The sequence below is a fragment of the Rhipicephalus microplus genome, chromosome 5 (assembly GCF_043290135.1).
Source record: "Rhipicephalus microplus isolate Deutch F79 chromosome 5, USDA_Rmic, whole genome shotgun sequence".
NCBI classification, from domain to species: Eukaryota; Metazoa; Arthropoda; class Arachnida; order Ixodida; family Ixodidae; genus Rhipicephalus; species Rhipicephalus microplus.
In genome coordinates, this window is record NC_134704.1 from 162,786,681 (window position 1) to 162,811,808 (window position 25,128).

The window sequence follows — 25,128 nt, forward strand, 5'->3', positions numbered from 1 at the left end:
GCCTTCTATCGATGAAGCACAGGTGAAGAGACAAGTCATTGTAGACAGACAAATAAGTAGATAGACAGATAGATTAAAATAATATAAAAAGAGAATTTGACCCGGATGTGATTCGAACACGCAACCTTATGATCTGGAGTCAGACGTGCTACCGAGACGCCATCAAGTCCACTTAGGGTAGCCGTTCGCACACACGCGGTAGCATGTGTTGCTCGGCCTTCTGTCGATGAAGCGCAGGTAAAGAGATAAGTCATTGTAGACCGACAAATAGGTAGATAGACAGATAGTTGAAAGTAATAAAAAAGAGAATTTGACCCAAACGTGATTCGAACACGCAACCTTCTGATCTGGAGTCAGACGCGCTACCGTTGCGCCACCAAGTCCGCTTAGGGTAGCCGTTCGCACAAATGTGGTAGCATGTTTTGCTCGGCCTTCCATCGATGAATCCCAAGTAAAGTGACAAGTCATTGTAGACAGACAAATATGTAGATATTCAGATAGATGAAAATAATAAAAAGAGGATTTGACCCGAAAGTGATTCGAACACACCACCTTCTGATCTGGAGTCAGACGTGGTACCGTTGCGCCACCAAGTCCGCTTATAGGGTTGCCCTTCGCACACACGCGGTAGCATGTTTTGCTCGGCCTTCTGTCGATGAAGCACAACTAAAGGGACAAGTCATCGTAGACAGACAAATAGGTAGATAGACAGATAGATGAAAATAATAAAAAAGATAACTTGACCCGGACGTGATTAGAACACGCAACCTTGTGATATGGAGTCAAACGTGCTACCGTTGCGCCACCGAGTCCGTTTAGGGTCGCCGTTCGCACACACGCGGTAGCATGTTTTGCACGGTGTTCTGTCGACGAAGCACAGGTAAAGGGACAAGTCATTGTAGAAGGACAAATAAGTAGATAAACAGATAGATGAAAGTCATAAAAAGAGAATTTGACCCGCATGTGATTAGAACACGCAACCTTCTGATCTGGAGTCAGACGTGCAAAAGTTGCACCACCGAGTCTGCTTAAGGTAGCCGTTCGCACACACGCGGTAGCATGTTTTGCTCGGCCTTCTGTCGATGAAGCACAGGTAAAGAGATAAGTCATCGTAGAATGACAAATAAGTAGATAGACAGAAAAAAATAACAAAAAAAGAGAATTTGACCAAGACGTGATTCGAACACGCAACCAGGTGATCTGGAGTCAGACGTGCTTCCGTAACACCACCGAGTCCACTTAATGTAGGCGTTCGCACACACGCGGTAGCATGTTTTGCTCGGCCTTCTGTCGATAAAGCACAGGTAAAGAGACAAGTCATTGTAGACAGACAAATAGGTAGATAGACAGATGAAAATAATAAAAAAGAGAATTTGACCCGCACGCGGTTCCAACACGCAACCTTCTGATCTGGAGTCGGACGCGCTACCAGTTCGCCACCGAGTCCGCTTAGGGTAGCTGTTGCACACACGTGGTACCATGTTTTGCCTGGCCTTCTTCCGATGAAGCACAGCTGAAGAGAAGAGTCACTGTAGACAGACAAATGAGTAGATAGACAGATAGATGAAAATAGTAAAAAAGAGAACTTGACCCGGACGTGATTCGAACACGAGACCTTCTGATCTGAAGTCAGACGCGCTACCGTGTCGCCACCGAGTCCACTTAGTCTAGCCGTTCACACACACGTGGTAGCATGTTTTTTGCGGCCTTCTATCGATGAAGCACAGGTGAAGAGACAAGTCATTGTAGACAGAAAAATAAGTAGATAGACAGATAGATGAAAATAATATAAAAAGAGAAGTTGACCCGGACGTGATTCGAACACGCAACCTTATGATCTGAAGTCAGACGTGGTACCGTTGCGCAACCGAGTCCGCCTATAGGGTAGCACTTCGCACACACGTGGTAGCATGTTTGGCTCGGCCTTCTGTCGATGAAGCACAGGTAAAGAGACAAGTCATTGTAGACAGACAAATAAGTAGAAAGACAGATAGATGAAAATAATCAAAAAGAGAACTTAACACGGACGTGATTCGAACACGCAAACTTCTGATCTGGAGTCAGACGTGCTACTGTGTCGCCACCGAGTCCACTGAGCGCAGCCGTTCGCACACACACGGTAGCGTGTTTTGCTCGGCCTTCTGTCGATGAAGCACAGATAAAGAGACCAGTCAATGTAGAATGACAAATGGGTAGATAGACAGATAAAAGTAACAAAAAGAGAATTTGACCCGCACATGGCTCGAACACACAACCTTCTGATCTGGAGTATGACGCGCTAAAGTTGCGCCACCGACTCCGCTTAGGGCAGCCGTTCGCACACACGCGGTAGCATGTTTTGCTCGGCCTTCTGTCGATGAAGCACAGGTAAAGAGACAAGTCATTGTAGACAGACAAATAAATAGATAGACAGATTGTTGAAAGTAATTAGAAAGAGAATTTGACCCAGACGTGATTCGAACACGCAACCTTCTGATCTGGAGTCAGACGCGCTACCGTTGCGCCACCGAGTCCGCTTAGGGTAGCCGTTCGCAACAAAGGGGTAGCATGTTTTGCTCGGCCTTCCATCTATGAGTCCCAAGTAACGGGACAAGTCATTTTAGACAGACAAATAAGTAGATATTCAGATAGGTGAAAATATTAAAAAGAGAATTTGACCCAAAAGTGATTCGAACACACAACCTTCTGATCTGGAGTCAGACGTGGTACCGTTGCGCCACCAAGTCCGCTTATAAGGTTGCCCTTCGCACACACGCGGTAGCATGTTTTGCTCGGCCTTCTGTCGACGAAGCACAACAAAAGAGACAAGTCATTGTAGACAGACAAATAAATAGATAGACAGATAGATGAAAATAATAAAAAAGATAACTTGACCCGGACGTGAATCGAACACGCAACCTTGTGATATGGAGTCAGACGTCCTACCGTTGCGCCACCGAGTCCGTTTAGGGTCGCCGTTCGCACACACGCGGTAGCATGTTTTGCACGGTGTTCTGTCGACGAAGCACAGGTAAAGATCAAGTCATTCTAGAAGGACAAATAAGTAGATAGACAGAAAAAAATAACAAAAAAGAGAATTTGACCCAGACGTGATTCGAACACGCAACCAGGTGATCTGGAGTCAGACGTGCTACCGTAACACCACCGAGTCCACTTAATGTAGGCGTTCGCACACACGCGGTAGCATGTTTTGCTCGGCCTTCTGTCGATGAAGCACAGGTAAAGAGACAAGTCATTGTTGACAGACAAAGAAATAGATAGACAGATGAAAAGAACAAAAAAGAGAATTTGACCCGCACGCGGTTCCAACACGCAACCTTCTGATCTGGAGTCGAACGCGCTACCAGTTCGCCACCGAGTCCGCTCAGGGTAGCTGTTGCACACACGTGGTACCATGTTTTGCCTGGCCTTCTGTCGATGAAGCACAGCTAAAGAGAAGAGTCACTGTAGACAGACAAATAAGTAGATAGACAGATAGATGAAAATAGTAAAAAAAAGAACTTGACCCGGACGTGATTCGAACACGTGACCTTCTGATCTGGAGCAAGACGTGCTACCGTGTCGCCACCGAGTCCACTTAGTGTAGCCGTTCACACACACGTGGTAGCATGTTTTGCTCGGCCTTCTGTCGATGCAGCACAGATAAATAGGCAAGTCATTATAGACAGACAAATAAGTAGACAGACAGATGAAAATAATAAAAAAGAGAATGACACCCGGACGTGACTCGAACACGCAACCTTCTGATCTGGAGTCGGACGCACTACCAGTTCGCCACCGAGTTCGCTTAGGGTGGCCGTTCACACACACGTGGTAGCATGTTTTTCTCGGCCTTCTATCGATGAAGCACAGGTGAAGAGACAAGTCATTGTAGACAGACAAATAAGGAGATAGACAGATAGATGAAAATATTATAAAAAGAGAATTTGACCCGGACGTGATTCGAACACGCAACCTTATGATCTGGAGTCAGACGTGCTACCGAGTTGCCATCAAGTCCACTTAGGGTAGCCGTTCGCACACACGCGGTAGCATGTTTTGCTCGACCTTCTGTCGATGAAGCACAGGTAAAGAGACCAGTCAATGTAGAATGACAAATGGGTAGATAGACAGATAAAAATAACAAAAAGAGAATATGACCCGCACATGGCTCGAACACAGAACCTTCTGATCTGGAGTATGACGCGCTAAAGTTGCGCCAACGACTCCGTTTAGGGCAGCCGTTCGCACACACACGGTAGCATGTTTTGCTCGGCCTTCTGTCGATGAAGCACAGGTAAAGAGACAAGTCATTGTAGACAGACAAATAAGTAGATAGACAGATAGTTGAAAGTAATAAAAAAGAGAATTTGACCCAGACGTGATTCGAACACGCAACCTTTTGACCTGGAGTCAGACGCGCTACCGTTGCGCCACCGAGTCCGCTTAGGGTAGCCGTTCGCACAAATGTGGTAGCATGTTTTGCTCGGCCTTCCATAGATGAATCCCAAGTAAAGGGACAAGTCATTGTAGACAGACAAATAAGTAGATATTCAGATAGATGAAAATAATAAAAAGAGAATTTCACCCAAAAGTGATTCGAACACACAACCTTCTGATCTAGAGTCAGACGTGGTACCGTTGCGCCACCAAGTCCGCTTATAGGGTTGCCCTTCGCACACACGCGGTAGCATGTTTTGCTCGGCCTTCTGTCGATGAAGCACAACTAAAGAGACAAGTCATTGTAGACAGACAAGTAAGTAGATAGATGAAAGTAATAAAAAAGATAACTTGACCCGGACGCGATTCGAACACGCAACCTTCTGATATGGAGTCAGACGTGCTACCGTAGCGCCACCGAGTCCGTTTAGGGTCGCCGTTCGCACACACGCGGTAGCATGTTTTTCACGGCCTTCTGTCGACGAAGCACAGGTAAAGGGACAAGTCATTGTAGAAGGACAAATAAGTAGATAAACAGATAGATGAAAATCATAAAAAGAGAATTTGACCCGCATGTGATTAGAACACGCAACCTTCTGATCTCGAGTCAGACGTGCTAAAGTTGCACCACCGAGTCCGCTTAAGGTAGCCGTTCGCACAAACGCGGTAGCATGTTTTGCTCGGCCTTCTGTCGATGAAGTACAAGTAAAGAGACAAGTCATTGTAGACAGACAAATAAGTAGATAGACAAATAGTTGAAAGTAATAAAAAAGAGAATTTGACCCAGACGTGATTCTAACACGCAAACTTCTGATCTGGAGTCAGACGCGCTACCGTTGCGCCACCGAGTCCGCTTAGGGTAGCCGTTCGCACAAATTTGGTAGCATGTTTTGCTCGGCCTTTTGTCGATGAAGCACAGGTAAAGAGACAAGTCATTGCAGACAGACAAATAAGTAGATAGATAGATGAAAATAATAAAAATAACTTAACACGGACGTGATTCAAACACGCGAACTTCTGATCTTGAGTCAGACGTGCTACTGTGTCGCCACCGAGTCAACTTAGCGCAGCCGTTCACACACACGCCGTAGCAAGTTTTGCTCGGCCTTCTGTCGATGAAGCACAGGTAAAGAGACAAGCCATTGTAGAATGACAAATAGGTAGACAGACAGATACATCAAAATAATAAAAAAGAGAATTTTACCGAAACGTGATTCGAACACGCAACCTTCTGATCTGGAGTCAGACGCGCTACCGGTTCGCCACCGTGTCCGCTTAGTGTAGCCGTTCGCCCACACCTGGTAGCATGTTTTGCTCGGCCTTCTATTGATGAAGCACAGGTGAAGAGACAAGTCATTGTAGAATGACAAATAAGTAGATAGACAGATAAAAACAACAAAAAAGAGAATTTACCCGGACGTGATTCGAACACGAGACCTTCTGATGTGGAGTCAGACGTGCTACGGTGTCGCCACCGAGTCCACTTAGTGTAGCCGTTCACACACACGTGGTAGCATGTTTTGCTCGGCGTTCTGTCGATGAAGCACAGGTAAAGAGACAAGTCATTGTAGACAGACAAATAAGTAGATAGATAGATGAAAATAATAAAAAAAGAACTTAACACGGACGTGATTCAAACACGCAAACTTCTGATCTGGAGTCAGACGCGCTACCGTTGCGCCACCGAGTCCGTTTAGGGTCGCCGTTCGCACACACGCGGTAGCATGTTTTGCACGGTGTTCTGTCGACGAAGCACAGGTAAAGATCAAGTCATTCTAGAAGGACAAATAAGTAGATAGACAGAAAAAAATAACAAAAAAGAGAATTTGACCCAGACGTGATTCGAACACGCAACCAGGTGATCTGGAGTCAGACGTGCTACCGTAACACCACCGAGTCCACTTAATGTAGGCGTTCGCACACACGCGGTAGCATGTTTTGCTCGGCCTTCTGTCGATGAAGCACAGGTAAAGAGACAAGTCATTGTTGACAGACAAAGAAATAGATAGACAGATGAAAAGAACAAAAAAGAGAATTTGACCCGCACGCGGTTCCAACACGCAACCTTCTGATCTGGAGTCGAACGCGCTACCAGTTCGCCACCGAGTCCGCTCAGGGTAGCTGTTGCACACACGTGGTACCATGTTTTGCCTGGCCTTCTGTCGATGAAGCACAGCTAAAGAGAAGAGTCACTGTAGACAGACAAATAAGTAGATAGACAGATAGATGAAAATAGTAAAAAAAAGAACTTGACCCGGACGTGATTCGAACACGTGACCTTCTGATCTGGAGCAAGACGTGCTACCGTGTCGCCACCGAGTCCACTTAGTGTAGCCGTTCACACACACGTGGTAGCATGTTTTGCTCGGCCTTCTGTCGATGCAGCACAGATAAATAGGCAAGTCATTATAGACAGACAAATAAGTAGACAGACAGATGAAAATAATAAAAAAGAGAATGACACCCGGACGTGACTCGAACACGCAACCTTCTGATCTGGAGTCGGACGCACTACCAGTTCGCCACCGAGTTCGCTTAGGGTGGCCGTTCACACACACGTGGTAGCATGTTTTTCTCGGCCTTCTATCGATGAAGCACAGGTGAAGAGACAAGTCATTGTAGACAGACAAATAAGGAGATAGACAGATAGATGAAAATATTATAAAAAGAGAATTTGACCCGGACGTGATTCGAACACGCAACCTTATGATCTGGAGTCAGACGTGCTACCGAGTTGCCATCAAGTCCACTTAGGGTAGCCGTTCGCACACACGCGGTAGCATGTTTTGCTCGGCCTTCTGTCGATGAAGCACAGGTAAAGAGATAAGTCATTGTAGAATGACAAATAAGTAGATAGACAGATAAAAATAACAAAAAAGAGAATTTGACCCAGACGTGATTCCAACACGCAAACTTCTGATCTGGAGTCAGACGTGGTACCGTAGCGCAACCGAGTCCGCCTATAGGGTAGCACTTCGCACACACGCGGTAGCATGTTTTGCTCGGCCTTCTGTCGATGAAGCACAGGTAAAGAGACAAGTCTTTGTAGACAGACAAATAAGTAGATAGACAAATAGATGAAAATAATAAAAAAGAGAACTTAACACGGACGTGATTCGAACACGCAAACTTCTGATCTGGAGTCAGACGTGCTACTGTGTCGCCACTGAGTCCACTGAGCGCAGCCGTTCGCACTCACGCGGTAGCATGTTTTGCTCGACCTTCTGTCGATGAAGCACAGGTAAAGAGACCAGTCAATGTAGAATGACAAATGGGTAGATAGACAGATAAAAATAACAAAAAGAGAATATGACCCGCACATGGCTCGAACACAGAACCTTCTGATCTGGAGTATGACGCGCTAAAGTTGCGCCAACGACTCCGTTTAGGGCAGCCGTTCGCACACACGCGGTAGCATGTTTTGCTCGGCCTTCTGTCGATGAAGCACAGGTAAAGAGACAAGTCATTGTAGACAGACAAATAAGTAGATAGACAGATAGTTGAAAGCAATAAAAAAGAGAATTTGACCCAGACGTGATTCGAACACGCAACCTTTTGACCTGGAGTCAGACGCGCTACCGTTGCGCCACCGAGTCCGCTTAGGGTAGCCGTTCGCACAAATGTGGTAGCATGTTTTGCTCGGCCTTCCATCGATGAATCCCAAGTAAAGGGACAAGTCATTGTAGACAGACAAATAAGTAGATATTCAGATAGATGAAAATAATAAAAAGAGAATTTCACCCAAAAGTGATTCGAACACACAACCTTCTGATCTAGAGTCAGACGTGGTACCGTTGCGCCACCAAGTCCGCTTATAGGGTTGCCCTTCGCACACACGCGGTAGCATGTTTTGCTCGGCCTTCTGTCGATGAAGCACAACTAAAGAGACAAGTCATTGTAGACAGACAAGTAAGTAGATAGATGAAAATAATAAAAAAGATAACTTGACCCGGACGCGATTCGAACACGCAACCTTCTGATATGGAGTCAGACGTGCTACCGTAGCGCCACCGAGTCCGTTTAGGGTCGCCGTTCGCACACACGCGGTAGCATGTTTTTCACGGCCTTCTGTCGACGAAGCACAGGTAAAGGGACAAGTCATTGTAGAAGGACAAATAAGTAGATAAACAGATAGATGAAAATCATAAAAAGAGAATTTGACCCGCATGTGATTAGAACACGCAACCTTCTGATCTCGAGTCAGACGTGCTAAAGTTGCACCACCGAGTCCGCTTAGGGTAGCCGTTCGCACAAATTTGGTAGCATGTTTTGCTCGGCCTTTTGTCGATGAAGCACAGGTAAAGAGACAAGTCATTGTAGACAGACAAATAAGTAGATAGATAGATGAAAATAATAAAAATAACTTAACACGGACGTGATTCAAACACGCGAACTTCTGATCTTGAGTCAGACGTGCTACTGTGTCGCCACCGAGTCAACTTAGCGCAGCCGTTCACACACACGCCGTAGCAAGTTTTGCTCGGCCTTCTGTCGATGAAGCACAGGTAAAGAGACAAACCATTGTAGAATGACAAATAGGTAGACAGACAGATACATTAAAATAATAAAAAAGAGAATTTTACCCAAACGTGATTCGAACACGCAACCTTCTGATCTGGAGTCAGACGCGCTACCGGTTCGCCACCGTGTCCGCTTAGTGTAGCCGTTCGCCCACACCTGGTAGCATGTTTTGCTCGGCCTTCTATCGATGAAGCACAGGTAAAGAGACAAGTCATTGTAGAATGACAAATAAGTAGATAGACAGATAAAAACAACAAAAAAGAGAATTTACCCGGACGTGATTCGAACACGAGACCTTCTGATCTGGAGTCAGACGTGCTACGGTGTCGCCACCGAGTCCACTTAGTGTAGCCGTTCACACACACGTGGTAGCATGTTTTGCTCGGCGTTCTGTCGATGAAGCACAGGTAAAGAGACAAGTCATTGTAGACAGACAAATAAGTAGAAAGACAGATAGATGAAAATAATCAAAAAGAGAACTTAACACGGACGTGATTCGAACACGCAAACTTCTGATCTGGAGTCAGACGTGCTACTGTGTCGCCACCGAGTCCACTGAGCGCAGCCGTTCGCACACACACGGTAGCGTGTTTTGCTCGGCCTTCTGTCGATGAAGCACAGATAAAGAGACCAGTCAATGTAGAATGACAAATGGGTAGATAGACAGATAAAAGTAACAAAAAGAGAATTTGACCCGCACATGGCTCGAACACACAACCTTCTGATCTGGAGTATGACGCGCTAAAGTTGCGCCACCGACTCCGCTTAGGGCAGCCGTTCGCACACACGCGGTAGCATGTTTTGCTCGGCCTTCTGTCGATGAAGCACAGGTAAAGAGACAAGTCATTGTAGACAGACAAATAAATAGATAGACAGATTGTTGAAAGTAATTAGAAAGAGAATTTGACCCAGACGTGATTCGAACACGCAACCTTCTGATCTGGAGTCAGACGCGCTACCGTTGCGCCACCGAGTCCGCTTAGGGTAGCCGTTCGCAACAAAGGGGTAGCATGTTTTGCTCGGCCTTCCATCGATGAGTCCCAAGTAACGGGACAAGTCATTTTAGACAGACAAATAAGTAGATATTCAGATAGGTGAAAATATTAAAAAGAGAATTTGACCCAAAAGTGATTCGAACACACAACCTTCTGATCTGGAGTCAGACGTGGTACCGTTGCGCCACCAAGTCCGCTTATAAGGTTGCCCTTCGCACACACGCGGTAGCATGTTTTGCTCGGCCTTCTGTCGACGAAGCACAACAAAAGAGACAAGTCATTGTAGACAGACAAATAAATAGATAGACAGATAGATGAAAATAATAAAAAAGATAACTTGACCCGGACGTGATTCGAACACGCAACCTTGTGATATGGAGTCAGACGTCCTACCGTTGCGCCACCGAGTCCGTTTAGGGTCGCCGTTCGCACACACGCGGTAGCATGTTTTGCACGGTGTTCTGTCGACGAAGCACAGGTAAAGATCAAGTCATTCTAGAAGGACAAATAAGTAGATAGACAGAAAAAAATAACAAAAAAGAGAATTTGACCCAGACGTGATTCGAACACGCAACCAGGTGATCTGGAGTCAGACGTGCTACCGTAACACCACCGAGTCCACTTAATGTAGGCGTTCGCACACACGCGGTAGCATGTTTTGCTCGGCCTTCTGTCGATGAAGCACAGGTAAAGAGACAAGTCATTGTTGACAGACAAAGAAATAGATAGACAGATGAAAAGAACAAAAAAGAGAATTTGACCCGCACGCGGTTCCAACACGCAACCTTCTGATCTGAAGTCGAACGCGCTACCAGTTCGCCACCGAGTCCGCTCAGGGTAGCTGTTGCACACACGTGGTACCATGTTTTGCCTGGCCTTCTGTCGATGAAGCACAGCTAAAGAGAAGAGTCACTGTAGACAGACAAATAAGTAGATAGACAGATAGATGAAAATAGTAAAAAAAAGAACTTGACCCGGACGTGATTCGAACACGTAACCTTATGATCTGGAGTCAGACGTGCTACCGTAACACCACCGAGTCCACTTAATGTAGGCGTTCGCACACACGTGGTAGCATGTTTTGCTCGGCCTTCTGTCGATGCAGCACAGATAAATAGGCAAGTCATTATAGACAGACAAATAAGTAGACAGACAGATGAAAATAATAAAAAAGAGAATGACACCCGGACGTGACTCGAACACGCAACCTTCTGATCTGGAGTCGGACGCACTACCAGTTCGCCACCGAGTTCGCTTAGGGTGGCCGTTCACACACACGTGGTAGCATGTTTTTCTCGGCCTTCTATCGATGAAGCACAGGTGAAGAGACAAGTCATTGTAGACAGACAAATAAGGAGATAGACAGATAGATGAAAATATTATAAAAAGAGAATTTGACCCGGACGTGATTCGAACACGCAACCTTATGATCTGGAGTCAGACGTGCTACCGAGTTGCCATCAAGTCCACTTAGGGTAGCCGTTCGCACACACGCGGTAGCATGTTTTGCTCGACCTTCTGTCGATGAAGCACAGGTAAAGAGACCAGTCAATGTAGAATGACAAATGGGTAGATAGACAGATAAAAATAACAAAAAGAGAATATGACCCGCACATGGCTCGAACACAGAACCTTCTGATCTGGAGTATGACGCGCTAAAGTTGCGCCAACGACTCCGTTTAGGGCAGCCGTTCGCACACACACGGTAGCATGTTTTGCTCGGCCTTCTGTCGATGAAGCACAGGTAAAGAGACAAGTCATTGTAGACAGACAAATAAGTAGATAGACAGATAGTTGAAAGTAATAAAAAAGAGAATTTGACCCAGACGTGATTCGAACACGCAACCTTTTGACCTGGAGTCAGACGCGCTACCGTTGCGCCACCGAGTCCGCTTAGGGTAGCCGTTCGCACAAATGTGGTAGCATGTTTTGCTCGGCCTTCCATCGATGAATCCCAAGTAAAGGGACAAGTCATTGTAGACAGACAAATAAGTAGATATTCAGATAGATGAAAATAATAAAAAGAGAATTTCACCCAAAAGTGATTCGAACACACAACCTTCTGATCTAGAGTCAGACGTGGTACCGTTGCGCCACCAAGTCCGCTTATAGGGTTGCCCTTCGCACACACGCGGTAGCATGTTTTGCTCGGCCTTCTGTCGATGAAGCACAACTAAAGAGACAAGTCATTGTAGACAGACAAGTAAGTAGATAGATGAAAGTAATAAAAAAGATAACTTGACCCGGACGCGATTCGAACACGCAACCTTCTGATATGGAGTCAGACGTGCTACCGTAGCGCCACCGAGTCCGTTTAGGGTCGCCGTTCGCACACACGCGGTAGCATGTTTTTCACGGCCTTCTGTCGACGAAGCACAGGTAAAGGGACAAGTCATTGTAGAAGGACAAATAAGTAGATAAACAGATAGATGAAAATCATAAAAAGAGAATTTGACCCGCATGTGATTAGAACACGCAACCTTCTGATCTCGAGTCAGACGTGCTAAAGTTGCACCACCGAGTCCGCTTAAGGTAGCCGTTCGCACACACGCGGTAGCATGTTTTGCTCGGCCTTCTGTCGATGAAGTACAAGTAAAGAGACAAGTCATTGTAGACAGACAAATAAGTAGATAGACAAATAGTTGAAAGTAATAAAAAAGAGAATTTGACCCAGACGTGATTCTAACACGCAAACTTCTGATCTGGAGTCAGACGCGCTACCGTTGCGCCACCGAGTGCGCTTAGGGTAGCCGTTCGCACAAATTTGGTAGCATGTTTTGCTCGGCCTTTTGTCGATGAAGCACAGGTAAAGAGACAAGTCATTGTAGACAGACAAATAAGTAGATAGATAGATGAAAATAATAAAAATAACTTAACACGGACGTGATTCAAACACGCGAACTTCTGATCTTGAGTCAGACGTGCTACTGTGTCGCCACCGAGTCAACTTAGCGCAGCCGTTCACACACACGCCGTAGCAAGTTTTGCTCGGCCTTCTGTCGATGAAGCACAGGTAAAGAGACAAGCCATTGTAGAATGACAAATAGGTAGACAGACAGATACATCAAAATAATAAAAAAGAGAATTTTACCGAAACGTGATTCGAACACGCAACCTTCTGATCTGGAGTCAGACGCGCTACCGGTTCGCCACCGTGTCCGCTTAGTGTAGCCGTTCGCCCACACCTGGTAGCATGTTTTGCTCGGCCTTCTATTGATGAAGCACAGGTAAAGAGACAAGTCATTGTAGAATGACAAATAAGTAGATAGACAGATAAAAACAACAAAAAAGAGAATTTACCCGGACGTGATTCGAACACGAGACCTTCTGATCTGGAGTCAGACGTGCTACGGTGTCGCCACCGAGTCCACTTAGTGTAGCCGTTCACACACACGTGGTAGCATGTTTTGCTCGGCGTTCTGTCGATGAAGCACAGGTAAAGAGACAAGTCATTGTAGACAGACAAATAAGTAGATAGATAGATGAAAATAATAAAAAAAGAACTTAACACGGACGTGATTCAAACACGCAACCTTCCGATCTGGAGTCAGACGCGCTACTGTTGCGCCACCGAGTCCGTTTAGGGTCGCCGTTCGCACACACGCGGTAGCATGTTTTGCACGGCCTTCTGTCGACGAAGCACAGGTGAAGGGACAAGTCATTGTAGAAGGACAAATAAGTAGATAAACAGATAAATGAAAATCATAAAAAGAGAATTTGACCCGGATGTGATTAGAACACGCAACCTTCTGATCTGGAGTCAGACGTGCTAAAGTTGCACCACCGAGTCCGCTTAGGGCAGCCCTTCCGCACACACGCGGTAGCATGTTTTGCTCGGCCTTCTGTCGATGAAGCACAAGTAAAGAGACAAGTCATTGTAGACAGACAAATAAGTAGATAGACAAATAGTTGAAAGTAATAAAAAAGAGAATTTGACCCAGACGTGATTCTAACACGCAAACTTCTGATCTGGAGTCAGACGCGCTACCGTTGCGCCACCGAGTCCGTTTAGGGTCGCCGTTCGCACACACGCGGTAGCATGTTTTGCACGGTGTTCTGTCGACGAAGCACAGGTAAAGATCAAGTCATTCTAGAAGGACAAATAAGTAGATAGACAGAAAAAAATAACAAAAAAGAGAATTTGTCCCAGACGTGATTCGAACACGCAACCAGGTGATCTGGAGTCAGACGTGCTACCGTAACACCACCGAGTCCACTTAATGTAGGCGTTCGCACGCACGCGGAAGCATGTTTTGCTCGGCCTTCTGTCGATGAAGCACAGGTAAAGAGACAAGTCATTGTTGACAGACAAAGAAATAGATAGACAGATGAAAAGAACAAAAAAGAGAATTTGACCCGCACGCGGTTCCAACACGCAACCTTCTGATCTGGAGTCGAACGCGCTACCAGTTCGCCACCGAGTCCGCTCAGGGTAGCTGTTGCACACACGTGGTACCATGTTTTGCCTGGCCTTCTGTCGATGAAGCACAGCTAAAGAGAAGAGTTACTGTAGACAGACAAATAAGTAGATAGACAGATAGATGAAAATAGTAAAAAAAAGAACTTGACCAGGACGTGTTTCGAACACGTGACCTTCTGATCTGGAGCAAGACGTGCTACCGTGTCGCCACCGAGTCCACTTAGTGTAGCCGTTCACACACACGTGGTAGCATGTTTTGCTCGGCCTTCTGTCGATGCAGCACAGATAAATAGGCAAGTCATTATAGACAGACAAATAAGTAGACAGACAGATGAAAATAATAAAAAAGAGAATGACACCCGGACGTGACTCGAACACGCAACCTTCTGATCTGGAGTCGGACGCACTACCAGTTCGCCACCGAGTTCGCTTAGGGTGGCCGTTCACACACACGTGGTAGCATGTTTTTCTCGGCCTTCTATCGATGAAGCACAGGTGAAGAGACAAGTCATTGTAGACAGACAAATAAGGAGATAGACAGATAGATGAAAATATTATAAAAAGAGAATTTGACCCGGACGTGATTCGAACACGCAACCTTATGATCTGTAGTCAGACGTGCTACCGAGTTGCCATCAAGTCCACTTAGGGTAGCCGTTCGCACACACGCGGTAGCATGTTTTGCTCGGCCTTCTGTCGATGAAGCACAGGTAAAGAGATAAGTCATTGTAGAATGACAAATAAGTAGATAGACAGATAAAAATAACAAAAAAGAGAATTTGACCCAGACGTGATTCCAACACGCAAACTTCTGATCTGGAGTCAGACGTGGTACCGTAGCGCAACCGAGTCCGCCTATAGGGTAGCACTTCGCACACACGCGGTAGCATGTTTTGCTCGGCCTTCTGTCGATGAAGCACAGGTAAAGAGACAAGTCTTTGTAGACAGACAAATAAGTAGATAGACAAATAGATGAAAATAATAAAAAAGAGAACTTAACACGGACGGGATTCGAACACGCAAACTTCTGATCTGGAGTCAGACGTGCTACTGTGTCGCCACTGAGTCCACTGAGCGCAGCCGTTCGCACACACGCGGTAGCATGTTTTGCTCGACCTTCTGTCGATGAAGCACAGGTAAAGAGACCAGTCAATGTAGAATGACAAATGGGTAGATAGACAGATAAAAATAACAAAAAGAGAATATGACCCGCACATGGCTCGAACACAGAACCTTCTGATCTGGAGTATGACGCGCTAAAGTTGCGCCAACGACTCCGTTTAGGGCAGCCGTTCGCACACACGCGGTAGCATGTTTTGCTCGGCCTTCTGTCGATGAAGCACAGGTAAAGAGACAAGTCATTGTAGACAGACAAATAGGTAGATAGACAGATAGTTGAAAGCAATAAAAAAGAGAATTTGACCCAGACGTGATTCGAACACGCAACCTTTTGACCTGGAGTCAGACGCGCTACCGTTGCGCCACCGAGTCCGCTTAGGGTAGCCGTTCGCACAAATGTGGTAGCATGTTTTGCTCGGCCTTCCATCGATGAATCCCAAGTAAAGGGACAAGTCATTGTAGACAGACAAATAAGTAGATATTCAGATAGATGAAAATAATAAAAAGAGAATTTCACCCAAAAGTGATTCGAACACACAACCTTCTGATCTAGAGTCAGACGTGGTACCGTTGCGCCACCAAGTCCGCTTATAGGGTTGCCCTTCGCACACACGCGGTAGCATGTTTTGCTCGGCCTTCTGTCGATGAAGCACAACTAAAGAGACAAGTCATTGTAGACAGACAAGTAAGTAGATAGATGAAAATAATAAAAAAGATAACTTGACCCGGACGCGATTCGAACACGCAACCTTCTGATATGGAGTCAGACGTGCTACCGTAGCGCCACCGAGTCCGTTTAGGGTCGCCGTTCGCACACACGCGGTAGCATGTTTTTCACGGCCTTCTGTCGACGAAGCACAGGTAAAGGGACAAGTCATTGTAGAAGGACAAATAAGTAGATAAACAGATAGATGAAAATCATAAAAAGAGAATTTGACCCGCATGTGATTAGAACACGCAACCTTCCGATCTCGAGTCAGACGTGCTAAAGTTGCACCACCGAGTCCGCTTAGGGTAGCCGTTCGCACAAATTTGGTAGCATGTTTTGCTCGGCCTTTTGTCGATGAAGCACAGGTAAAGAGACAAGTCATTGTAGACAGACAAATAAGTAGATAGATAGATGAAAATAATAAAAATAACTTAACACGGACGTGATTCAAACACGCGAACTTCTGATCTTGAGTCAGACGTGCTACTGTGTCGCCACCGAGTCAACTTAGCGCAGCCGTTCACACACACGCCGTAGCAAGTTTTGCTCGGCCTTCTGTCGATGAAGCACAGGTAAAGAGACAAACCATTGTAGAATGACAAATAGGTAGACAGACAGATACATTAAAATAATAAAAAAGAGAATTTTACCCAAACGTGATTCGAACACGCAACCTTCTGATCTGGAGTCAGACGCGCTACCGGTTCGCCACCGTGTCCGCTTAGTGTAGCCGTTCGCCCACACCTGGTAGCATGTTTTGCTCGGCCTTCTATCGATGAAGCACAGGTAAAGAGACAAGTCATTGTAGAATGACAAATAAGTAGATAGACAGATAAAAAGAACAAAAAAGAGAATTTACCCGGACGTGATTCGAACACGAGACCTTCTGATCTGGAGTCAGACGTGCTACGGTGTCGCCACCGAGTCCACTTAGTGTAGCCGTTCACACACACGTGGTAGCATGTTTTGCTCGGCGTTCTGTCGATGAAGCACAGGTAAAGAGACAAGTCATTGTAGACAGACAAATAAGTAGATAGATAGATGAAAATAATAAAAAAAGAACTTAACACGGACGTGATTCAAACACGCAACCTTCCGATCTGGAGTCAGACGCGCTACTGTTGCGCCACCGAGTCCGTTTAGGGTCGCCGTTCGCACACACGCGGTAGCATGTTTTGCACGGCCTTCTGTCGACGAAGCACAGGTGAAGGGACAAGTCATTGTAGAAGGACAAATAAGTAGATAAACAGATAGATGAAAATCATAAAAAGAGAATTTGACCCGGATGTGATTAGAACACGCAACCTTCTGATCTGGAGTCAGACGTGCTAAAGTTGCACCACCGAGTCCGCTTCGGGCAGCCCTTCCGCACACACGCGGTAGCATGTTTTGCTCGGCCTTCTGTCGATGAAGCACAAGTAAAGAGACAAGTCATTGTAGACAGACAAATAAGTAGATAGACAAATAGTTGAAAGTAATAAAAAGAGAATTTGACCCAGACGGGATTCTAACACGCAAACTTCTGATCTGGAGTCAGACGCGCTACCGTTGCGCCACCGAGTCCGCTTAGGGTAGCCGTTCGCACAAATTTGGTAGCATGTTTTGCTCGGCCTTCCATCGATGAATCCCAAGTAAAGGGACAAGACATTGTAGACAGACATATAAGTAGATATTCAGATAGATGAAAATGATAAAAAGAGAATTTGACCCAAAAGTGATTCGAACACACCACCTTCTCATCTGGAGTCAGACGTGGTACCGTTGCGCCCCCAAGACCGCTTATAGGGTGGCCCTTCGCACACACGCGGTAGCATGTTTTGCTCGGCGTTCTGTCGATGAAGCACAACTAAGAGACAAGTCATTGTAGACAGACAAATAAGTAGATAGACAGATAGATGAAAATAATAAAAAAGATAACTCTACCCGGATGTGATTCGAACACGCAACCTTCTGCTATGGAGTCAGACGTGCTACCGTTGCCCCACCGAGTCCGTTTAGGGTCGCCGTTCGCACACACGCGGTAGCATGTTTTGCACGGTGTTCTGTCGACGAGCACAGGTAAAGATCAAGTCATTGTAGAAGGACAAATAAGTAGATAAACAGATAGATGAAAGTCATAAAAAGAGAATTTGACCCGCATGTGATTAGAACACGCAACCTTCTGATCTGGAGTCAGACGTGCTAAAATTGCACCACCGAGTCTGCTTAAGGTAGCCGTTCGCACACACGCGGTAGCATGTTTTGCTCGGCCTTCTGTCGATGAAGCACAGGTAAAGAGATAAGTCATCGTAGAATGACAAATAAGTAGATAGACAGAAAAAAAATAACAAAAAAGAGAATTTGACCCAGACGTGATTCGAACACGCAACCAGGTGATCTGGAGTCAGACGTGCTACCGTAACACCACCGAGTCCACTTAATGTAGGCGTTCGCACACTCGCGGTAACATGTTTTGCTCGGCCTTCTGTCGATGAAGCACAGGTAAAGAGACAAGTCATTGTAGACAGACAAATAGGTAGATAGACAGATGAAAATAATAAAAAAGAGAATTTGACCCGGACGTCTTTCGAACACGCGAACTTTTGATCTGGAGTCAGACGTGCTACTGTGTCGCCACCGAGTCCGTTTAGGGTCGCCGTTCGCACATATGCGGTAGAATGTTTTGCACGGTCTTCTGTCGACGAAGCAAAGGTAAAAGGACAAGTCATTGTAGAAGGACAAATAAGTAGATAAACAGATAGATGAAAATCATAAAAAGAGAATTTGACCCGGATGTGATTAGAACACGCAACCTTCTGATCTGGAGTCAGACGTGCTAAAGTTGCACCACCGAGTCCGCTTAAGGTAGCCGTTCGCAAACACGCGGTAGCGTGTTTTGCTCGGCCTTCTGTCGATGAAACACAGGTAAAGAGACAAGTCATTGTAAACAGACAAATAGGTAGACAGACAGATACATTAAAATAATAAAAAAGAGAATTTTACCCAAACGTGATTCGAACACGCAACCTTCTGATCTGGAGTCCGACGCGCTACCGGTTCGCCACCGTGTCCGCTTAGTGTAGCCGTTCGCCCACACCTGGTAGCATGTTTTGCTCGGCCTTCTATCGATGAAGCACAGCTAAAGAGAAGAGTCACTGTAGACAGACAAATAAGTAGATAGACAGATAGATGAAAATAGTAAAAAAGAGAACTTGACCCGGACGTGATTCAAAGACGAGACCTTCTGATCTGGAGTCAGACGTGCTACCGTGTCGCCACTGAGTCCACTTAGTGTAGCCGTTCACACACACGTGGTAGCATGTTTTGCTCGGCCTTCTGTCGATGCAGCACAGATAAAGAGGCAAGTCATTATAAACAGACAAATAAGTAGACAGACAGATGAAAATAATAAAAAAGAGAATTTGACCCGGACGTGACTCGAACACGCAACCTTCTGATCTGGAGTCGGACGCGCTACCAGTTCGCCACCGGGTCCGCTTAGGGTGGCCGTTCGCACAAACGTGGTAGCATGTTTTTCTCGGCCTTCTATCGATGAAGCAAGGGGAAGAGACAAGTCATTGTAGACAGACAAATAGGTAGATAGACAGATAGATGAAAATAATATAAAAAGAGAATTTGACCCGGACGTGATTCGAACACGCAACCTTATGATCTGGAGTCAGACGTGGTACCGTTGCGCAACCGAGTCCGCCTATAGGGTAGCACTTCGCACACACGCGGTAGCATGTTTTGCTCGGCCTTCTGTCGATGAAGCACAGGTAAAGAGACAAGTCATTGTAGACAGAGAAATAAGTAGATAGACAGATAGATGAAAATAATGAAAAAGAGAACCTAACACGGACGTGATTCGAACACGCAAACTTCTGATCTGGAGTCAGACGTGCTACTGTGTCGCCACCGAGTCCACTGAGCGCAGCCGTTCACACACACGCGGTAGCATGTTTTGCTCGGCCTTCTGTCGATGAAGCACAGGTAAAGAGACCAGTCAATGTAGAATGACAAATGGGTAGATAGACAGATGAAAGTAACAAAAAGAGAATTTGACCCGCACATGGCTCGAACACACAACCTTCGGATCTGGAGTATGACGCGCTAAAGTTGCGCCACCGACTCCACTTAGGGCAGCCGTTCGCACACACGCGGTAGCATGTTTTGCTCGGCCTTCTGTCGATGAAGCACAGGTAAAGAGACAAGTCATTGTAGACAGACAAATAAGTAGATAGACAGATAGTTGAAAGTAATAAAAAAGAGAATTTGACCCAGACGTGATTCGAACACGCAACCTTCGAATCTGGAGTCAGACGCGCTACCGTTGCGCCACCGAGTCCGCTTAGGGTAGCCGTTCGCACAAATGTGGTAGCATGTTTTGCTCGGCCTTCCAACGATGAATCCCAAGTAACGGGACAAGTCATTGTAGACAAACAAATAAGTAGATATTCAGATAGATGAAAATATTAAAAAGAGAATTTGACCCAAAAGTGATTCGAACACGCAACCTTCTGATCTGGAGTCAGACGTGGTACCGTTGCGCCACCAAGTCCGCTTATAGGGTTGCCCTTCGCACACACGCGGTAGCATGTTTTGCTCGGCCTTCTGTCGATGAAGCACAGGTAAAGAGACAAGTCATTGTAGACAGACAAATAGGTAGATAGACAGATAAAAATAATAAAAAAAGAGAATTTGACCCGGACGTTCTTCGAACATGCGAACCTCTCATCTGGAGTCAGACGTGCTACTGTGTCGCCACCGAGTCCCTTTAGGGTCCCCGTTCGAACATACGTGGTAGAATGTTTGGCACGGCCTTCTGTCGACGAAGCAAAGGTAAAAGGACAAGTCATTGTAGAAGCACAAATAAGTAGATAAGCAGATAGACGAAAATCATGAAAAGAGAATTTGACCCGGATGTGATTAGAACACGCAACCTTCTGATCGGGAGTCAGATGTGCTAAAGTTGCACCACCAAGTCCGCTTAAGGTAGCCGTTCGCACTCACGCGGTAGCATGTTTTGCTCGGCCTTCTGTCGGTGAAACACAGGTAAAGAGACAAGTCATTGTAGACAGACAAATAAGTAGATAGACAGATAGTTGAAAATAATAAAAAAAAGAATTTACCCAGACGTGATTCGAACAAGCAACCATGTGATCTGGAGTCAGACGTGCTACCGTATCGCCACCGAGTCCACTTAGTGTAGGCGTTCGCACACACGAGTAGCATGTTTTGCTCGGCCTTCTGTCGATGAAGCACAGGTAAAGAGACAAGTCAATGTAGACAGACAAATAAGTAGATAGACTGATAGATGAAAATATTAAAAAAAAAACTTAACACGGACGTGATTCGAGCACGCAAACTTCTTATATGGAGTCAGACGTGCTACCGTTGCGCCACCGAGTCCGTTTAGGGTCGCCGTTCGCATACACACGGTAGCATGTTTTGCACGGCCTTCTGTCGACGAAGCACAGGTAAAGGGACAAGTCATTGTAGAAGGACAAATAAGTAGATAAACAGATAGATGAAAATCATAAAGAGAGAATTTGACCCGCATGTTATTAGAACACGCAACCTTCTGATCTGGAGTCAGACGTGCTAAAGTTGCACCACCGAGTCCGCTTAAGGTAGCCGTTCGCACACACGCGGTAGCATGTTTTGCTCGGCCTTCTGTCGATGAAGCACAGGTAAAGAGATAAGTCATTGTAGAATGACAAATAGGTAGATAGACAGAAAAAATAACAAAAAAGAGAATTTGACCCAGACGTGATTCGAACACGCAACCAGGTGATCTGGAGTCAGACGTGCTACCGTATCGCCACCGAGTCCAATTATTGTAGTCGTTCGCACACACGCAGTAGCATGTTTGGTCGGCCTTCTGTCAATAAAGCACAGGTAAAGACACAAGTCATTGTAGACAGACAAATAGGTAGATAGACAGATGAAAATAATAAAAAAGAGAATTTGACCTGGACGTCATTCGAACACGCGAACTTTTGATCTGGAGTCAGACGTGCTACTGTGTTGCCACCGAGTCCGTTTGGGGTCGCCGTTCGCACATATGCGGTAGAATGTTTTGCACGGTCTTCTGTCGACGAAGCAAAGATAAAAGGACAAGTCATTGTAGAAGGACAAATAAGTAGATAAACAGATAGATGAAAATCATAAAAAGAGAATTTGACCCGGATGTGATTAGAACACGCAACCTTCTGATCTGGAGTCAGACGTGCTAAAGTTGCACCACCGAGTCCGCTTAAGGTAGCCGTTCGCACACACGCGGTAGCATGTTTTGCTCGGCCTTCTGTCGATGAAACACAGGTAAAGAGATAAGTTATCGTAGAATGACAAATAAGTAGATAGACAGAAAAAAATAATAAAAAAGAGAATTTGACCCGGACGTCATTCGAACACGCGAACTTTTGATCTGGAGTCAGACGTGCTACTGTGTTGCCACCGAGTCCGTTTAGGGTCGCCGCTCGCACATACGCGGTAGAATGTTTTGCACGGCCTTCTGTCAACGAAGCATAGGTAAAAGGACAAGTCATTGTAGAAGGACAAATAAGTAGATAAACAGATAGACGAAAATCATAAAAAGAGAATTTGACCCGGATGTGATTAGAACACGCAACCTTCTGATCTGGAGTCAGACGTGCTAAAGTTGCACCACCGAGTCCGCTTAAGGTAGCCGTTCGCAAACACGCGGTAGCATGTTTTGCTCGGCCTTCTGTCGATGAAACACAGGTAAAGAGATAAGTTATCGTAGAATGACAAATAAGTAGATAGACAGAAAAAAATAACAAAAAAGAGAATTTGACCCAGACGTGATTCGAACACGCAACCAGGTGATCTGGAGTCAGACGTGCTACCGTATCGCCACCGAGTCCACTTAATGTAGGCGTTCGCACACACGCGGTAGCATGTTTTGTTCGGCCTTCTGTCAATAAAGCACAGGTAAAGAGACAAGTCATTGTAGACAGACAAATAGGTAGATAGACAGATGAAAATAATAAAAAAGAGAATTTGACCCGGACGTCATTCGAACACGCGAACTTTTGATCTGGAGTCAGACGTGCTACTGTGTCGCCACCGAGTCCGTTTGGGGTCACCGTTCGCACATATGCGGTAGAATGTTTTGCACGGTCTTCTGTCGACGAAGCAAAGATAAAAGGACAAGTCATTGTAGAAGGACAAATAAGTAGATAAACAGATAGATGAAAATCATAAAAAGAGAATTTTACCCGGATGTGATTAGAACACGCAACCTTCTGATCTGGAGTCAGACGTGCTAAAGTTGCACCACCGAGTCCGCTTAAGGTAGCCGTTCGCACACACGCGGTAGCATGTTTTGCTCGGCCTTCTGTCGATGAAACACAGGTAAAGAGACAAGTCATTGTAAACAGACAAATAGGTAGATAGACAGATAGTTGAAAATATTAAAAAAGAATTTACCCAGACGTGATTCGAACACGAAACCATGTGATCTGGAGTCAGACGTGCTACCGTATCGCCACCGAGTCCGCTTAGGGTAGCCGTTCGCACACACGTGGTAGCAAGTTTTGCTCGGTCTTCTATCGAAGAAGCACAGGTAAAGAGACAAGTCATTGTTGACAGACAAAGAAATAGATAGACAGATGAAAAGAACAAAAAAGAGAATTTGACCCGCACGCGGTTCCAACACGCAACCTTCTGATCTGGAGTCGGACGCGCTACCAGTTCGCCACCGAGTCCGCTTAGGGTGGCCGTTCGCACAAACGTGGTAGCATGTTTTTCTCGGCCTTCTATCGATGAAGCAAAGGGAAGAGACAAGTCATTGTAGACAGACAAATAAATAGATAGACAAATAGATGAAAATAATATAAAAAGAGAATTTGACCCGGACGTGATTCGAACACGCAACCTTATGATCTGGAGTCAGACGTGGTACCGTTGCGCAACCGAGTCCGCCTATAGGGTAGCACTTCGCACACACGCGGCAGCATGTTTTGCTCGGCCTTCTGTCGATGAAGCACAGGTAAAGAGACAAGTTATTGTAGACAGACAAATAAGTAGATAGACAGATAGATGAAAATAATAAAAAAGAGAACTTAACACGGACGTGATTCGAACACGCAAACTTTGATCTGGAGTCAGACGTGCTACTGCGTCGCCACCGAGTCCACTGAGCGCAGCCGTTCACACACACGCGGTAGCATGTTTTGCTCGGCCTTCTGTCGATGAAGCACAGGTAAAGAGACCAGTCAATGTAGAATGACAAATGGGTAGATAGACAGATGAAAGTAACAAAAAGAGAATTTGACCCGCACATGGCTCGAACACACAACCTTCGGATCTGGAGTATGACGCGCTAAAGTTGCGCCACCGACTCCACTTAGGGCAGCCGTTCGCACACACGCGGTAGCATGTTTTGCTCGGCCTTCTGTCGATGAAGCACAGGTAAAGAGACAAGTCATTGTAGACAGACAAATAAGTAGATAGACAGATAGTTGAAAGTAATAAAAAAGAGCATTTGACCCAGACGTGATTCGAACACGCAACCTTCTAATCTGGAGTCAGACGCGCTACCGTTGCGCCACCGAGTCTGCTTAGGGTAGCCGTTCGCACAAATGTGGTAGCATGTTTTGCTCGGCCTTCCAACGATGAATCCCAAGTAACGGGACAACTCATTGTAGACAAACAAATAAGTAGATATTCAGATAGATGAAAATATTCTTACAAGAAAACGTATATTTACAGATATTTACAACGATTACACGCGATGACAATGCCTGGTGCACTGGCGGGCTGGAACCAGTCTCTATCCACTTCGTAGTCTTCTCTTTTTGCCAGGGACCCTCTACCGCTTTATGCCCCAATCCCACTACTGCCTTGTGGCACTACCCCGCGGCGTTAAAGCGCCGACCCGGCGCTTGTCACGAAAGGGGAGTGTTGGGTGACACATAAGGCTTCAGTCTTACGACGTA

At 45.7% G+C, this 25,128-nt stretch overlaps 14 non-coding genes across 14 annotated transcripts; all 14 read right to left on the minus strand.

The window, feature by feature from the left end:
* Window positions 1-311: 311 nt before the first annotated feature.
* TRNAW-CCA (transfer RNA tryptophan (anticodon CCA)) lies at window positions 312-383 on the minus strand. Its single transcript has one exon. It is a non-coding gene; the product is annotated as a tRNA-Trp (tRNA).
* Window positions 384-2,441: 2,058 nt separating this feature from the next.
* On the minus strand, window positions 2,442-2,513 carry TRNAW-CCA (transfer RNA tryptophan (anticodon CCA)). Its single transcript has one exon. It is a non-coding gene; the product is annotated as a tRNA-Trp (tRNA).
* A 1,837-nt stretch (window positions 2,514-4,350) lies between these two features.
* Window positions 4,351-4,422, minus strand: TRNAW-CCA (transfer RNA tryptophan (anticodon CCA)). The gene has a single exon. It is a non-coding gene; the product is annotated as a tRNA-Trp (tRNA).
* Window positions 4,423-5,198: 776 nt separating this feature from the next.
* Window positions 5,199-5,270, minus strand: TRNAW-CCA (transfer RNA tryptophan (anticodon CCA)). Its single transcript has one exon. It is a non-coding gene; the product is annotated as a tRNA-Trp (tRNA).
* Window positions 5,271-7,943: 2,673 nt separating this feature from the next.
* TRNAW-CCA (transfer RNA tryptophan (anticodon CCA)) lies at window positions 7,944-8,015 on the minus strand. Its single transcript has one exon. It is a non-coding gene; the product is annotated as a tRNA-Trp (tRNA).
* A 1,829-nt stretch (window positions 8,016-9,844) lies between these two features.
* Window positions 9,845-9,916, minus strand: TRNAW-CCA (transfer RNA tryptophan (anticodon CCA)). Its single transcript has one exon. It is a non-coding gene; the product is annotated as a tRNA-Trp (tRNA).
* Window positions 9,917-10,905: 989 nt separating this feature from the next.
* On the minus strand, window positions 10,906-10,977 carry TRNAW-CCA (transfer RNA tryptophan (anticodon CCA)). The gene has a single exon. It is a non-coding gene; the product is annotated as a tRNA-Trp (tRNA).
* A 776-nt stretch (window positions 10,978-11,753) lies between these two features.
* On the minus strand, window positions 11,754-11,825 carry TRNAW-CCA (transfer RNA tryptophan (anticodon CCA)). Its single transcript has one exon. It is a non-coding gene; the product is annotated as a tRNA-Trp (tRNA).
* Window positions 11,826-13,868: 2,043 nt separating this feature from the next.
* Window positions 13,869-13,940, minus strand: TRNAW-CCA (transfer RNA tryptophan (anticodon CCA)). The gene has a single exon. It is a non-coding gene; the product is annotated as a tRNA-Trp (tRNA).
* Window positions 13,941-15,774: 1,834 nt separating this feature from the next.
* On the minus strand, window positions 15,775-15,846 carry TRNAW-CCA (transfer RNA tryptophan (anticodon CCA)). Its single transcript has one exon. It is a non-coding gene; the product is annotated as a tRNA-Trp (tRNA).
* Window positions 15,847-17,674: 1,828 nt separating this feature from the next.
* Window positions 17,675-17,746, minus strand: TRNAW-CCA (transfer RNA tryptophan (anticodon CCA)). The gene has a single exon. It is a non-coding gene; the product is annotated as a tRNA-Trp (tRNA).
* Window positions 17,747-19,585: 1,839 nt separating this feature from the next.
* Window positions 19,586-19,657, minus strand: TRNAW-CCA (transfer RNA tryptophan (anticodon CCA)). Its single transcript has one exon. It is a non-coding gene; the product is annotated as a tRNA-Trp (tRNA).
* A 781-nt stretch (window positions 19,658-20,438) lies between these two features.
* On the minus strand, window positions 20,439-20,510 carry TRNAW-CCA (transfer RNA tryptophan (anticodon CCA)). Its single transcript has one exon. It is a non-coding gene; the product is annotated as a tRNA-Trp (tRNA).
* Window positions 20,511-24,675: 4,165 nt separating this feature from the next.
* On the minus strand, window positions 24,676-24,747 carry TRNAW-CCA (transfer RNA tryptophan (anticodon CCA)). Its single transcript has one exon. It is a non-coding gene; the product is annotated as a tRNA-Trp (tRNA).
* Window positions 24,748-25,128: the final 381 nt, after the last annotated feature.